At 51.7% G+C, this 16,302-nt stretch overlaps 1 protein-coding gene across 1 annotated transcript in view; it reads left to right on the plus strand.

Moving 5' to 3' along the window:
- The window catches only part of UBAC2 (UBA domain containing 2), a 160,565-nt gene that overhangs the window by 121,635 nt on the left and 22,628 nt on the right, over positions 1–16,302 (plus strand).

A 16,302-nucleotide genomic window follows, 5' to 3' on the forward strand; every position in this document is an offset into this window, starting at 1 on the left:
GTATGAGAGAGAGTTCTCTTCTCTCCTGCCATCTCCTGATCTCCTGCCTGCATTGCGTGTGAGAAGTAGGTCTTCATTGTGTGTGGTCTGGAAAGTGAAATCAGGTGTGATGTCCCTGGATGTCAGTGGAGAAGTGGGTCCCAGAGTTTCTCTCTGGGGTGGGAAGAAGGGGGCCCCTTCTCAATGGGCCGAGTCTGCAGGTAAAAGAGAGAAGTGAAGGCTGTTCCCTACAGGTGTATTTGAATTTGAGGTGACTCTGGAACATACAATAAAGGTGCCCCTGGTGTAGTTGAACTTGGAGGACAGACATCACTCTTGGAGAGGTCAGAGCTGCAGGTGCAGATCATGGATTAAGTGTGTAGGGTTGGGAGGTGAGTCCTGTGGGAGAATCACATCCAGGATGAATGTAGGCTATAGGCTAAGCCTGTATTTAGCAGGAGGAAGAGGTAGATCCTTTGAGGAAACAGAGGGAAGAATGAAATGTGTGAGAACTCAGAATAACCAGTGCCAAAAAACGGAGTAATAATGAGTATAAATATTTTCTGATAGAACGGACAGAGCTTTGAGGGAGAGAAAGAAGTAGTGTATGATTCCGAGGTTTCTGGCTTAGCTAAGGCGAGAGATCAATGACAGCACCACCCCACCAACATCAGAAGAGCAGGCGACGGGAAATATATTGACTGAGGTCCCTTCAGGCTACCTGGGGGGAGATTCCCTGCTAGGTAGCTGTGGTCTTGTGCTCATGAGCAAAGTGAGAGGTTGTGTTTCTGAGGTTGGTGTCCCCAGGCAGTCTCTCGTGTGTGAAGTGGATCGGAGAACCCCGTCAGGATGAGCATCTTTGGGGCCGTGGTGGGGAAAGAGCAGAGGGGGGCTCCGAGCCCCAGGCACAAAGAAGGCCCGAGCTAAGCTTACGGCGCCCACGCCCTGGAGTTGCGAGAGAGCTTCCGAGTCACCCCGGACTCAGAAAGGTGTTGGCGCGGATTGCAGGCGCCTCTCCCCAGAGGCGTGCCGTCCACAGAGCAGCTGTTACTGAGGACCCTCAGGTACCTGCACCCCGGCAGCAGGAAGATGGAGCGCTGGTCCTCAAGGAGGGGGAGGATCCGGGTCGCAGACCCCGTCCAGATCCGTCCAGAGCATCCGCCCCTCGTGCTGCTTGGATCTTCTTGTTTTGCTGAAGTTCTCGGAGCAACAACTCCAAGATTTCAGTGGTGCTCTTTTCCCAGGAGAAACCTTCGAGAGGAAGGTCAGCAGGACAGACCGCGCGCGTCCCCTTCTGCTGAAGCCAGTCTCGAGGATACACTGGTGACCATCTCCCTAGTCTCTTGTCCACTTGAGAAGTCCCCACCCTTGGCTGGAAGGCTTACATGCTGAAGTGACACATGCTGCCATCCCTACGGGGTCCCTGGTCCCCCAGCCCCTCCCAGCTGCGTGGGCCGCACTTGTCTGTTTACTGTAGACACTAGGTGAGGAAGTACAAGAGATGCCCTCGCAGATCACCCGAGTGCCGCCCGTGACCTTTCCCTCCCCTTTGTGTGCCCGTGGCCATAGCCTTTCCCGGTGATCAGGACTACTTACTCCTGCCGGGACAGTGACTCCTTCCCTTGCCGGCCGGTCTTTTGGCACAAGAGCCCAAACTGACCGGGCAACAGCTGTCACTTAAGATGTAACGGTATTCCTGCTTTGTCCCCGACGGAAGCCTTCCCTTCCTGTGAGCCGAGCTCTGTAAGCCACAGAGTCCAGAGTTGTGGGACGGGAAGCGCAGATGCCCCAAGTGGGTCACCTTGAGGGGGGATAATCAGGGCCACTTCTCCTTCCGTCCCTTGTTTCCAGGAGCCGTGCGTTCTGCCTCCTGGGGACACAGCACCCGCGTGAAGGTTGTCGACTTAGGGTCTGTACTGCACACCAGAGCCCCAAGCGCTGTCCTTGGCGGGTACCACCTCCAGGTTGGCGTCTCACTCCCACCCTCACCTGGCTACCCATTGGTCTGGCGAGCTGGTAGCGCCTGGGTCGTGCTGTGTGAGGGTCAGTGTATCCCGTGGTCTTGGCACTGCCGCGCCCTCTTTGCTGGAATCGGGCCTTGTGGTCTGATGCGATGTCCTCTGGAACCCTGGTCAGTACCTCATGCCCTCCGTCAACCCACAGAGCTGGTGCTTAGTGACAGAAGAAGCAGGCAGCCCCACAACCAGAAGATGTGTCAGTTCCAGGTAAAATGAACTGCCGCCTGCAATAGTCAACTCAGGTTGCCCTGACAGAATACCACAGACTGAGCAGCTTGAATAACAGATTTTTCCTTATTGTTCTAGAGGCTAGAAGTCCAAGGTCAAGAGACCGTCAGGGTTGGTTTCTCGTGAGGACTGTCCCTGGCTCACAGACCTTCTTGCCGTGTCCTCACATGGCCTTTTCTTGGTGCCTGCATGTTCCTGGTGTCTCTTCTTGTAAGGACACCAGTCCCATGGGATGAGGGCCCCATCTTTATGACCTCGTCTAACCTTAATTACCTCTTTAAAGGCCCTGTCTCCAAATACAGTCACATTGGGGGTCAGGGACTTCAGCCTATGAGTTTTCGGGGGGCACGTTTCAGCCCATAACGGTGCCCCTTCCAGATTAAAAAGGGCCCAGTATAGTCTACCTGGCTCTGTGACTGTCGGTTCTCCTTGATGGATGGTGGCGTACGTATCAGGGCTCAGCACTGCTCTCTGTTATTCTGGAAGCGAAGTCCACGTTAGAGAGTGGGGCCCATGCGCAGTGGGGCTCCTCCCCGGCCGTCTTGGCTGCTCTGTTCACCCGCCAGCCCTGGGATGGCCGGTGACGGAGGCTGGCTGCCGTCGGTCTGCTGAGTCATTCTCTCTCTCTCTTCTGTGCTGGATGTTCACAGTAAACATCGGAACCTAGATGTCACGCTTCATGCCTGTTCCTTGGCTGGACCCAAATGACTCTTCCCAGGCCTCCTTGTCCCCTACCTTCCCACCCCCTGACCACCCAACCAACTCATTCACCACGTCCGGTGAGTCCCTAGGTGTTATTACCTCAGGCCACCTCTTTCCATGCAAAGCGGACGACCAGATGCACTGCCCAAGCTCTACCCACTGGGAGCATTTGTCCCCAACACTGTCCTTCAGGGTGACCCCTGAGTGGAGCTGTAGTGCAGCTTTTCAGCTTTCAGTTGTGTACCAAGCCAACCCATCTATGAACCGAATTTGGCCATTTTCCTCCTTGTCACTTGGTGGTTAGGGACCCACCCCCATGTAGCAGGAGGTGTGAACTGGGGAAGGGTTTTTTATGCAGCAGAGGTTATCGACGCGGTGGTCTTGGCGGACCTGCTCGTGCAGCTCGCCTGCGCCCCCTGCCCCGCTCGTGCTGACCCTGGATACACCACTTACGTCGGACGATGGCTGTCTCTGGTCCCACCTGACCACAGAACTTGGTAGGTCTCACACTTCTGACCACGTGCTCACTCTGTGCCCGCGGTCAGGCACTTCCTGTCCCCCAGGGTCCAGCAGCAGGGTTTCGAAAGTGTGTGATTCTCCGCTGTGTACGCGTGCCCTTGCTCCAGCGCCCTGGGCATCGCATCCTGGTGGTCCTCTGTGGCTCGCTGCGGACTCCCCCCGGTGTCGGCCCCACCACAGATACTTTGAATACCATAGTATCTGCCGGGTTGCACAACCCAAGCATCCATGACTGAAACAGACTAAAACCCCCGCCCTCTTGGAGAGGGCCTTCCAGCTGGGCGGCTGTGAAGTGACGTCCTTTGGTCTGTGGCTCTCCCCGCTGCGTGGCAGGCTCTTCCGCTTTCCAAGGTCAGTCTTGCCCACAGTTCAGAATCCCAGCCCCTGGGCTCTTGCCGCAGACTCCTCATTGTGCTGGAGAGAAGAGCGTATGGGTTTTAGTCTGGGGCTTACTCCGTACCCTCATCATTTCTCCCCAGCGTCGTTCTCAAGAAACACAGCTGTCTCCTCCGGGTCCCCTGAGGCTCGGGGGTGCCTCTCTGCCCAGAGACACACAGCTGCGGCAGGGCTGCAGACTAGGGGCCCAGATGTGTCCGATTCCAGGGCCTCTGTGTGTGTGTGTGTGTGTGTGTGTGTGTGTGTGTGTGTGTGTGTGAGTGAGTGGTGGTGTTGGTTTTTTTCCTTTCCTTTTTGCTTCAGCTGTCAGGAAGCTCAATGCCACGTTTAGTGTTCAATCAAAGTTAGAACTTGTGCTTCCATCTTCTATGTTTTGAAAATATCTTTTTTGATTATTTCAGTGTCCTTGTATCTTACTGTAGGCCTTCTCAAATTCTGTTATTGCATTTAAGATAAGTCTCCCACTTGTTTACAAACCGTGGCTTTTCACATGTTTTTCATAGAACCCAGAATTTATTTGGTCAAAAAACCAATCAGTTCCTAATTACTGTACATTAGATTGATCTGTTTGCAGTTTTTAATTTCAAGCACTCCCAAATCATGCCGAAGTCTTGTTCGAGTGTGATTCCTTTGTACGTCTTTTGCCTGCTTCTGTCGGATTCTGTCTCGCTGCCTGGCAGGTGCTGCTTTGCGCTTGCTTGTCGCCTACCCGCCTGTGGTCCGCACTTGGCTCTGCAGTCGCGGTCAGCCAGTGGTCATTATGGAGACAGTGACCAAGACTGGTGGGGACTCGGTGGGCCCCTAAGAAGTGAAAAACAAGTCTTTCCCGTTGTGATCAACGTCAGGGAGCTCAGCAGATACACTTGAATTGGAGAAACATCCAAGAACGGTGAAATATAGACGGGAGTGCGCAGGGCAGTAAGACACCCAGGAAGGCGCCATTGGGGGTCCTGATACTGTGAGGGGAGGTTTCAGGGACTAGAGGATGGGCGGGATGTGGGCGGGCGGAGAGGATGAGGCAGCTCATCCCAGAGGAGAGGACCAGCCAGAGGGAGGGAGGCGTGGCGGTGAGAAGGAGGCCTGAAAGGGGAAGGCCTCGAGGAGACATGGGGGGCTGAGGTGGTAGGGTACCTCGTGACATAGAGAAGTAACACAGCGACTGTAATCGAGGGAGGTGTTTTTCAACCCGACGGCAGGGTTGGATTTTGACATTGGAGGCTGTCAGAAGTGGTTTAGTCAGTTGTAAAGGTAGGACAGGTATCTCAGAGAAATTCCTCTCGTTGCAGCATGTGAGATGGGTGGAGAAAGGAGAGACCACGGAGGAAAAGACCAACAGGAGATTTTAGAAGTCCAGCGCTCGGCTCTGTGAATGCCTGGCCGGGATAATGGCCAGCTCCTCACTGAGCTCCTCACCGGCACTGTCCCCTGAGGCCCGGCCCGCTGATCTCTCCCCCTGCACACTCGCAGTCCATGGCTCTCCCCTCTGTGCTAAGCTCATGGCTCCCAGACTTAGACCTATGGCCTAGACCTCCTCTCTTCTGGGCTCCAGACCTAAATATCCTACTGCCTGCTGGGCGTCTCCGCTTGACTGCTCCACAGGCACCGGACATTTACCCTTGCTTTGCTAAATCGGCTTCTCCGTCTCCCTCCCTCCCTGATGGAAAGCACCATCCTCCACCCAGAGGCCCAAACCAGGACACTGTGGCTTCCCCCTTGGACTCTTCCCTCGTGCATCCGTGTCCCTCGTGTCCCCTCCCTCACCTGCACCCCAGAGAGTCCGCCCTCTCGCCATAAACCCACCACTCCCTCTCTCTTCACCCCCTGCCTTACTTCTGGCCACCGTGGTCACTCCCCTGATAAAACCTTCTCGCGACCGCCTCCCTCTCCCGGCCCCGGCCCGCACTCCAGCCCCCAGCGCGAGCCCTGTGAGGATGTACACCTGACTGTCCCTCTCACCAAAGCCCTTCAGAGGCCCTGCCGAGCCTACAAGGTAGTTCACTCTTGCTACACAAGGCCCCTGCCTGCTTTTTAGCCCGTCCCTTCCCCCGGCCCCCAGCAGCCTCGGGCTAATCATGCTGAACTGTTCACAGTTCATCTCAGCCCCGTGTTGTTTCTCACTTCTTGCCTCTTCATCTACCCTTCCCTCTGCCACCAACAAACTTCCCCTGTGCCAACTTCCCCACCGCACCCATCTCACCCTATGCACAGCCTCTGCTTGCCTAACTCTTGCTCACTCTTGAGTAAACTTTCTGAAATACCCTCCTCTGGGAAGCCCGCTCCAGCCTCCCGGGCAGCACTGACCCTCTGTCCGTCCTCCGAGCCCCTGGCGTCTTTCCTGACCTCACCACTCCCACCCCTCACCATTGACTCACGTCCCGTCTGTGCCAGTGCTGTGTCGGGGGGGGGGTGTGTTTTCCATTGTGTCTCTAATGTGTGAATAATGCCTGACGTGGTAGGCACCCATACATTCGGAGAATTAGTGACTCGATATGTATATAATAAATATTTACAGAATTTCTTAATGTACCGAGGCCAGCTGAATACAGGTGAGTCGTCCTGGCTGGGAAGTATACAGCTATCCTCTGAGAGCACAAACCACTGAAGACAGCCCGAGACCCATGTTTAGGGAGAGCAGAGAGGAGGAAGAAAGGAATTCCAGGGAGGAACCCGGGAGAGTTCAGTGGCACAGCAGTGCAGAGAGGAGTGTCTCAGGACGAATGCGAGAGGGGGTGCTCAGCAGATTCAGAGGCTACCCTCCCACCCCCCAGAACAGGCCAGGCAGAGACAGTGAGGAGGGGAAGGTCACAAGAGGCAGCCAGGATTGGCTCGCCCTTGAAAGGAGTTTCAGCGGGAACACACCACGTTAAGAAGTAGCGCAGGCTTTGGAAGCAGAGCGCGGACAAGCATCGCTGCTGCCCTGGCCGGCCAGCCTCATCCTGGGACATCGCCACGGGAGTCACGTCCTGCTTCTCGAAAGAGAGCTCTGACGTTGCACTTCTGAAGCCGTTGTAACATGCTCTGCGGTGAATACAGCCTCCAGCGCTCTGAAGGGCAGTGGGCAGCGTGATGGCTCTGCAGACCTTGCTTCATCCGGAGCTTCCGGGGTCACCGCACGGTGTCCTGAAGTGCATCACCAGGCACAACAGTGACATGACCTTTCTGGACACTTCCACGGTGGTCACTACGCAGGAGCTTTTGGCTGACTGGCTTATGGACTCGTTGTGATGAGGGCTGAGTAGACGACATAATAACGCCCGGTCCGTTGCCTCCAGCTCTCATCCCCCGCCACGGCAGAGCTTTCCCACTCTTCTGCACACTGCTGTAGCGGCGGCGTGTCAGTCACACGTGGACTCCACGCCCACCAGCTTCTTGCTCTCAGGTTCACCCCCCGCCCCCAACAGGGTTGCTGGCTCCATGGTCGGTGACGTTGCCGAGTCATTTTGGTACTAGAAGCTGCGGATCATTTTCCACTGCTGGGGCTGTTACGTAACTTTTCATGGGTTTGTGCTTTATTCATTCACCAAGTAGCATTTGAATTCTTGAAGGGCAGGAGCTGTGTGCTGCACTTATTGGTGCCTCTTTTGGTTCCACTGCAGTGTGCAGCCCTGAGGGAGAAGATGGTGCTGCCCTGGCCTTCAGGAAGCCTGCAGCCCCTGGGGGAAGAGAGATGAGTCAATACGAAGTGCTAGGTTTCTGTTGGAGTTTGCACCAGCAAAAAGAGTCCTGGTTCTCCCTGAGGAACTCAGCAAAGCCCTATGTGGTTGAGGGGACTCTGGAAGAGACCAGCACTCAGGCAGGCATTTCAGGACTAGAGAACCGTGTGAGAAAAAGCACAAGGGCTTGAGACAGCTGTGGGAACTCAAGTGATTGTATTTGCATAAGTTCAGAGCTTCCGTAAGGAGGAAGCAGTGAAAGAAAGGCTGGAGAGAAAGCCAAGGCCAGGACATCCGGGGTCTTGTGCTACACCGAGGAGTTTTTTTTCTTTCGTCCTGCTAGAAGTAGTGAGTCAGTGAAGGCTTTAGGCAGAAGAGTAAGTTAGATTTGTCTTTTTTTTTTTTTTTTTTTTTTTTTCCTGCAGTACGCGGGCCTCTCACCGTTGTGGCCTCTCCCGTTGCGGAGCGCAGGCTCAGCGGCCATGGCTCACGGGCCTAGCTGCTCCGTGGCATGTGGGATCTTCCCGGACCGGGGCATGGACCCGTGTCCCCTGCATCGGCAGGCAGACTCTCAACCACTGCGCCACCAGGGAAGCCCCAGATTTGTCTTTAATAAAGATTACTTTGGGGACTTCCCTGGTGGCGCCCGGGTTCCATCCCTGGTCAGGGAACTAGATCCCACACGCATGCCGCAACTAAGTTCGCATGCCACAACTAAGGAGCCCGCGAACTGCAACTTAGGAGCCCACCTGCCGCAACTAAGAGCCAACGCAACCAAATAAGTAAGTCAGTAAGACTACTTTGGCCGTGACATGAATACCCTTGAGAAAGCTGATACTGGAGGAAGAAGACCAGTCAGGAGGTGGTGAGGATTCTCTGCGTTCTGGTGGTGAGGCAGCTTGTCCTCACTGCAGGAGACGACACGGCCACAGTCAAGCTCTGCGAGCCTCTGTGCGTTCACATCTCCAGAACAGTCACTGAAATGCCCTGTAATGATGAACATTTGAACAGCAGGGTTGCTGCAGGAGCCTCTGCAGCTTCTTAGCGTGGATTCCCATCTTTGCTGGTCGTGATGCCATCACGATAGAAAAGCAGAATATAAATGAAAAGGGGAAGGAATTTGCAGTTAAGGAATCAACCCTGGGTTCACAGGGAGATCTGTGCACAGTCTCATAGGGTTGTCATGCGGATAAAATAATTTATGCAAAGTTACTTGATATACCAGAAAGATCTGTCAAATATTCGTTATTCTGATTGCATTGGGGATCTGCTTTTGGGCTCTCAGGAAGTTTGAGAGAGAGTCCTGATTTAGGAGCTAACCAGATAGTTACTACTCTTTAAAACTTGTAACCTTTAGAACAAGGATCAGTAGGCTATATGGCCCATGGGCCAAACCCGATGCTGAGAATGGTTTTTACATTTTGAGTGGCTCTGTAAGCACCTACGTAATATCTTTGATTTTGCCTATTGGTCTTCAAAACCTAAAACATTTACTACCTGACCTTTTACAGAAGAACTTTGCCCACCCCCTGCTCTAGAAGATTATGGGGCCAGCAGCTTTCCAAGCAGCTCTGTTTCCCGGGAAGTCTGTATTCTCTGAGCTGTGATCGTCTGTTACTTGTGTGACCACCATTCTCTCTGTTAGCTAATGGTGATAATGCCACCATGCACCACAACATAAACTTGGTGATAAGACTTTCTAAGGTATTTCTGCAAAACCTCCATTTACTCTAGAAGTAGAATTACAGTGAAGCCCACTAGGAGCTCGTCATGCTTGGTTTAAGCCAGGTGGGAATTTTGTCAACAAAGCAGTGAAGTCGTTTGGTGCTCGTTTTTTTCGTTACCTCCTCACTTCCTCCGGCTGCCCGTGTTTCCTGATCGATTATCACCTCTGTTTGCAGTAAGGAGCAGCTTATCTGACCTGCAAGGAGAGAAGATGTTGATGCCTACAGCAGCTCACCATCATTCACACGTGCATTTCAGTTATTTTCTCAGTATTTGGTTGAATCGTTAGCAAAGTTTCTAAGTGAGGGTGAGGTGTATTCTCTCACCCTCACTTAGAAGCATTTTGTGGCTGTGAAAATTTTCTCTTTATCCACCCCAGCAATCGTTGTTAGGTAACATCTAACATATACATTATTATGAGTCACATCTGCCTTGCAAATCATGCGAGTTCCTTTTATTAATCAAGGATTTTTAATTTAGTAAAATATTTTTAGTGTATTAAAAGTGCTCTCAGGTTCTCATTTTTTTTTTTAAGTTTTTTAATAACTTTATTGAGATCGAATTCACATACCATATAGTTCATCTCCTTAGAGAGTACAGCTCAGGGAATTCCCTGGTGGTCCAGCGGTTAGGACTCCACGCTGTCACTGCCAGGGCCTAGGTTCGATCCCTGGTCGGGGAACTAAGATCCTGCAAGCTGCGCGGCATGGCCAAAAAAGGGAGTACAATTCGGTGCATTATCTAGTGTACTCACAGAGTTATCCCGCCGTCACCACACGGAATTTTAGAACACTGGAATTACCTCAAAAAGAGACTTTTCCCATGACCTCGCCCTGAGCAACCACCCATCTACCTTCTGACTCTCTAGATTGGCCTATTCTGGACATTGAATCTAGTCACGTACCTTTGGGTCCTTTGTGCTGGGTGCCTTTCACATGGCCTCACGTTTTTGGGGCTTGTCCATGTGGCAGCATGTCGGATTGTCCTTCATCCTGGCGGGTGCCACCCCACGGAGCCAGTGTCTGTCACCGCCCCTTCATCTGGCTAGGTCTCTGAGGAAGCTGCTTACTCACCTCTGAGTTTCCATTAACGTCCTTTCCACAAGATTTATTGAGTGTTCAGCCAGGCTCTGGGGAGGACCACAGCAGACGAGACAGCACAATCTTTCCTCTCCCCGAGCTGAGAGTAGCAAGAGACAGTTACAGCAAAATGTCACGGGTTCTCTTCTAGGAGAAGCCCCTTGCCCAGCCATGGAGGGTCAAGAAAGTGTGTCAGGAGTGGAGCCCTGAAAACCTCTGTGTGTGTGTGTATATGTATGTGTGTGTGTGTGTGTGTGTGTGTGTGTGTGTGTGTGTGTGTGTGTGTAGCAAAGGAGTCCACCTTGAGTCCAAAGGGAGCATGTTCTCAGCCAAGATGAACCCAAGCAGCCTTGAAGACAGCACACGGGCATGTGGCATGCTTCTCAGCACTTTTCCTTTTAGCTTTGCTCTTTCACGTTTGGGTGCAATTTGATTTAAAAACCATCCTTTTCAAGTTGCTGTGCTGCCTTGTCAACAAAGCAATCTAATCAGTTAGAGTTAGTTCTTTTATGACTTTTTTCTTTTATGAGTATGAAGTGTGTAGTATCAGGTGCAGAATAAGTTACTAGTGCTTGGTTGATAAAAATCTGCAAATTAAATGAAAATTAGGTGCAAGAACTGTATTTTCAAGTGAAGTTAAAGCTAAGCTGTTTATCTCAACCTGTACCTCCTTGCAGAAACTACTGTTATGTTTTTGGTGCTCTTGTAGTTGGTCATACTGACCTTTTTGACAAAAGTCAGAACAGAAAGATAGGATCAATATAAATTCTAATCCCTTTCCAAGGCTGACTCATTAAGTGACCTCGAGAAAATCATTTCTATTTTCCATTCCGCCTTGGTCTTCATGAGAAAGAAGAGTGTGGTATAGTCTCATGGTACTTAAGGAAACAAGTAAACGATGATGACATCCTTGGTATTTTGGAGAGATAGAAGTTATCAGCAATCCTAATTCTTTTCATAATTTTTTATTTTCTCACTTATTAATCACTTTTTAAAACCATGAATGAATTTAGAGATGTACCTTGAAGCAGACATAATGTCAAACAGGGGAATATTAGAAAAAGTGTCCCCATAATCATTTTGTAAATTGTTCCTCCTCAAAAAAAGCCATCCCTGTGGGTTTTAAAACCAGAATACGATTCTAGTGCAGGACAGACCCCTGGACTACCTGTGAGTGTCTCAGGAAAACTCCTTCTGATCATCTCAAGAAGCCTTGAATTTCATGGAACCCACCCCAGCTTCAGACCCTGCAGTCTTTCGCTGTGGGTGACAGATGTGGCTTTGTGAAGAAAGCAGCAGGAGTACAGGAATTTTCAGACTCATGAGTCATGATCTCCTGTATGAGATTAGAGCACAGATTAGCAATACCAAGGTTTTTTTTTAATCATACTTTTTTTTTTTTGCGGTACATGGGCCTCTCACTGTTGTGGCCTCTCCCATTGCGGAGCACAGGCTCCGGTCGCGCAGGCTCAGCGGCCATGGCTCACGGGCCCAGCCGCTCCGCGGCACGTGGGATCCTCCCGGACCGGGGCACGAACCTGCGTCCCCTGCATCGGCAGGCGGACTCTCAACCACTGTGCCACCAGGGAAGCCCCCAAAATCATACTCTTTTAAGTGATGGTGGTGTATGCACCCTTGTTGTGCCTGGATTCCCAGGGTGGGGTGAGGGGTGCAGGTGCAGATTTCATTGGTAGTTCAGAGCGTGGGCTTTGGGCTGTGAGAGACCACTGTGAGAGTCAGCACTTCACTTCCACAAATCCACATTCCTCATTCGTGAGCTGTCCGTCGCTGCCGTCTAGTAGGGGTGGTTGCTCAAGGATCCTTGATCATTAGAGATGCTCGAGCGTTAGAGCTCCTTGATCAGTGCAGGTAACACTCATAAGCAGTACTGGAGGTTATAAAATGGAGGGTGTCTAGACCAGTATCTGTCTGGGCATCCCTCCCGCAACAGCTCTGGCAGGAGGCCACTGGGCTTCTGCTGCAACAGTGAAGGTCTCTTTTTGAGAGAGAACTGCTTGGCTTTCAAGACATTCTTTAATATACTGATTAGGAAGAAGCAACTAATAATTTTTAGTTTAAGGATCATCTAGTCCAGTTTTCTGTTTTACAGATGAGGAAACCTAGTCTCAGTGTTACATTCTCTTAGATTGGCAACTTGACCTAGTTCTGTAGAAGTTCAGTGGACAGGGAGACCAGTAAGGATTTGGATTGTCAAGAAAGAAGCCAGTTAGAGGCACAAAACAAGAACTGGACCCTGTACAAACCTGTAGGGCGGCAGATGGTCATAGGGGACAAGGGAGGGCATTTTAGGTAAGAGACACGATTGGAGCAAATGTGGTCTGCATAAGTGAGGGACACAGTCAGTGGAAGGATATGCAGGGAAGAGGTAAGAAGTATTTAGGATGAGGCTGGTTTTGGAGGACGTTCAAAACAGGACAGAATAATCTAGATGTGATGCAGTAAGATTTTCAGTTGAGGCAGTGGTGTTGTGAAAGGCCTTGGTGGGGTAACTCATGCACAACTCACCCGCCATGGTGTGCGGGTTGGATGGAGACAATGCAGGCACACCTTGGAGATAGTGCAGGTTCGGTTCCAGACCACCGCATTAAAGCAAGTATTGCGATGAAGTGACTCCCACCAATTTTTTGGTTTCCCAGTGCATGTAAAAGTTATGTTTACACCACACTGTAGTCTATTAAGTGTGCAATAGCATTATATCTTTAAAAATGTGTATACCTTAATCAAAAAATACATTATTGCTAAAAAATGCTAACCATCCTCTGAACCTTCAAGGAGTCATAATCTTTTAATTTATTTATTTTTTTTGCTGTGTTGGGTCTTCGTTTCTGTGCAAGGGCTTTCTCTAGTTGCGGCGAGCGGGGGCCACTCTTCATCATGGTGCACGGGCCTCTCACTGTCGTGGCCTCTCTTGTTGCAGAGCACAGGCTCGAGACGCGCAGGCTCAGTAGTTGTGGCTCACGGGCCCAGTTGCTCTGCGACACGTGGGATCTTCCCAGACCAGGGCTCGAACCCGTGTCCCCTGCATCGGCAGGCGGACTCCCAACCACTGCGCCACCAGGGAAGCCCAAGGAGTCGTAATCTTTATGCTGGTGAAGGGTCTCGCCTCGATGCTGACGGCCGCCGACTGATCAGGGCGGTGGGTGCTGAAGGTTGAGGTGTCTGTGTAATTTCTTAAAATAAGGCCCTGGTGTTGCTGTCACCCCCAAACGATTACAGCGGTAACGTCAGAGATCACTGATCGCAGATCACCCTAACAAATGCGGTAGAAATGAAGAAGCTTGAAGTATTGCGAGAATTACCAGAATGTGACCCAGAGACACAAAGTGAGCAAATGCTGTTAGAAAAATGTCACCAACAGAACAGACCTGCTCAGTGCAGCGTTGCCAGAGACCTTGCGTTTGTAACAAATGCAGTATCTGGGAAGCACCATAAACCAAGGCATGTATTAGTGGCAGTGATGTCATCTAAGAGGCTGTTGGCTTGATCTCAGAGGGGGACGACAAAGACTTAAACAGTGGCAGACCCCCTTGAAGGGAAAAGTCAGCGGTACTTGAGAAATGGCCAGATTTGATTTATCGGGGAGAGAGTTGAGTCCGAAAGGGTCCCCGGGCTTTCAGGCGATGCTGTCCGCCCTGGCCCAGTGTTGGCTGAAGGACGAGTAAGGGAGTGAGAGGTGATCGCTGAAGGGTGAAAATGAGTGACCGCTCGGAGGGGGGAGAGGTAAAAAGAGGGGAAATCCTGAGCAATTCCCAGTCTCATTTTTAATCACAAGTCTCACCTCTTCTTCTCTCCAAACCTTTGCTGGCAGCAAGTACCAGAACTGATTTTAATTTTGACTTTTATGTAGTAATTGCTGCATAGAGCTAAGGTTAAGGAGCAGAAGAAATGACTAGAAAATTGGCCGACAAAGAAGGGAGGAAACAAAAGATGTAACGCAGACATAGGTCATCCCCGGGCCAAAAGGGGCTCTTTCCTTCATGTTTTCAAGGAAGCTGTATCTTATCCTGTGCAGTTCTGACTAACTCGTGTTCAGTGTTCACAAGCACGTAAATCAGATTAAGATAGTAAAAAGCCTTAAAGCAAGAGAGAGGTGTCATCTTCCTACAGCAGACGCCCCCAACCTGGGGGGCGCAGTGTCCCTCCCCACCACCTCCTCCTCACAAGAGACAGAGCGTCCCCGTCCTCTACCAAAATCAAAAGCAAACCTCCCCACACAAGGTGGGGCCACCTTTGATCCTGACTGTCCCTGGAGGAGAAGGTCCCTTAGAGGAGAGTCAGGCAGCCTTGGGGAGGCGCGGCGGACGTGAGCATCGTCTGGCTCAGCCTGTTCCCAGCACCACCCTCCTTCCTCGCCCCCCGGACGCGGGGAGCCCGTTGCCGGGAGAATCTGAAGTCTGCTACTCTTCCTCCAGAGTCCTTTCCTCTGCCTGTTGTGAAAAACCGTACCCATGTCTTGGGAGAAATGGGAGAAATGGTGGGAGGCCCCGGCCTGTCAAGAGACAAGTCATGGCTCAACACAGAGGACGCAGGAGGACGCAGGACGCACGTCTGGTGGCGTGCACCAGTGGAGTGTTCCTTGCAGGGGGCAGCAGTGGCCGAGCCTTTGAGTTGCGTGTTGGGCTGTGGCACAGATTCCTGAGAGTAGACTCTCTGGATGCCTCCTCACCGCCTCCCCAGTTCGATCCCTAGACCAGCACCTGTGGCCGCAGCCCTCCGAGCCCAGCGATGGAGCGGACAGACAATGCCGTGGCGCCCGTCAGAGCCACGGCAGAGAGCAGCAGTGTCTGCTGTTTCCTGACCTCACTGCGGTAGAAATTGCTTTGTGTTTTGCTGAGAAGGATAGTACGATACAAAGTGTCTGAGCCCCCCAAACTAGCCGATAAACCACAAAGAAAAGGTGGAACCGAGAGCTGTAAAACTAGCCTGGGATTGTGTTCAAGTCACCATCTAGTTTCCCTCTAGCTGATTATTTTCTCCCAGCATCTACTAAGACTGCTCACTGCCCAGCAGCCCAGAAGGATACTCTAATGGCGTCCATGGCGTTTCCACGGCGTCGGTGCAAACGTGAGGACGTGGCACTTCGCACGACGTGGCCAGCTTCCATCTACCGCGCGCTTCTACTGTTCGTATTCCTAGGGCGTGACCCTTGGATTGCTTTCCACGCATGTGATGGGGTTTATTCTCGGCCTTGACTGCCCCTCCATCTTTCATCCGTGTGATGAATGTATTGCTAGTTTGCGTGCGTGGTGCCGGTAATGGGGTTTGTTTTGTTTTTCTTTCTTTTCCTTTGTTTCCGGGTTTTGCCATGAAGCTATCGCTGATGGCAGCAGCCTCTGGCAATGTCCCTCTCCTCTGTGTTGGTAGTGCTTCTTGCTAGTTCTAAGTCTAATAAGATACCTCTCACGTAGCCCTTAGTCACACGCTGCATCTTCAGTGCCTCTTGTTTACTTTCTAATGTGCCTTTGTTGGGTCAACTCAGCTAAGCTCTTCCAGGGCCGTAGGAAATTAGTCACTTCTCTGTGTGTCACAGCGCTCTTTACCTGGCCCCAGTGCAGTGCACTGCGCGTAAAAGATAAAGGAACGAAGCCAAGCGTATCCACGGTTACGCTGCGAGCTGTGGCCGCCAAGGGGCCCTCAGCAGCGTCCAGTGCGTTACGGACGCCCCCTTCTGCGAGGAGTCCCCATCTGCAGTCTCTCAGCAGTGGTCCTTTGAAACGACTGGTTCCTGTGTTAGAGGGAGAAGGGGCCTCGTGCCCTTAAAGACCGCGTCAGCCACGTGGTGTGCTCTGCTCTCTGAGCCTCCTCGCGCCATCCCCTCCCGCCCTGTCCATCCTGACACTAGGGCCTGTATTACAACAAACGGTGAGGTCTTTGCCGAAGAAAATCCCATAGAACTTATCTCAGCAATATGCTTTGCTGTGTATCTGTCCACGGTTTAGTCATTCAGCAGATATTTCTTACGTACTTGAATATGCCAGGTGG

This window comes from Kogia breviceps, chromosome 16 (genome assembly GCF_026419965.1).
Source record: "Kogia breviceps isolate mKogBre1 chromosome 16, mKogBre1 haplotype 1, whole genome shotgun sequence".
In the NCBI taxonomy this organism is placed as follows: Eukaryota; Metazoa; Chordata; class Mammalia; order Artiodactyla; family Physeteridae; genus Kogia; species Kogia breviceps.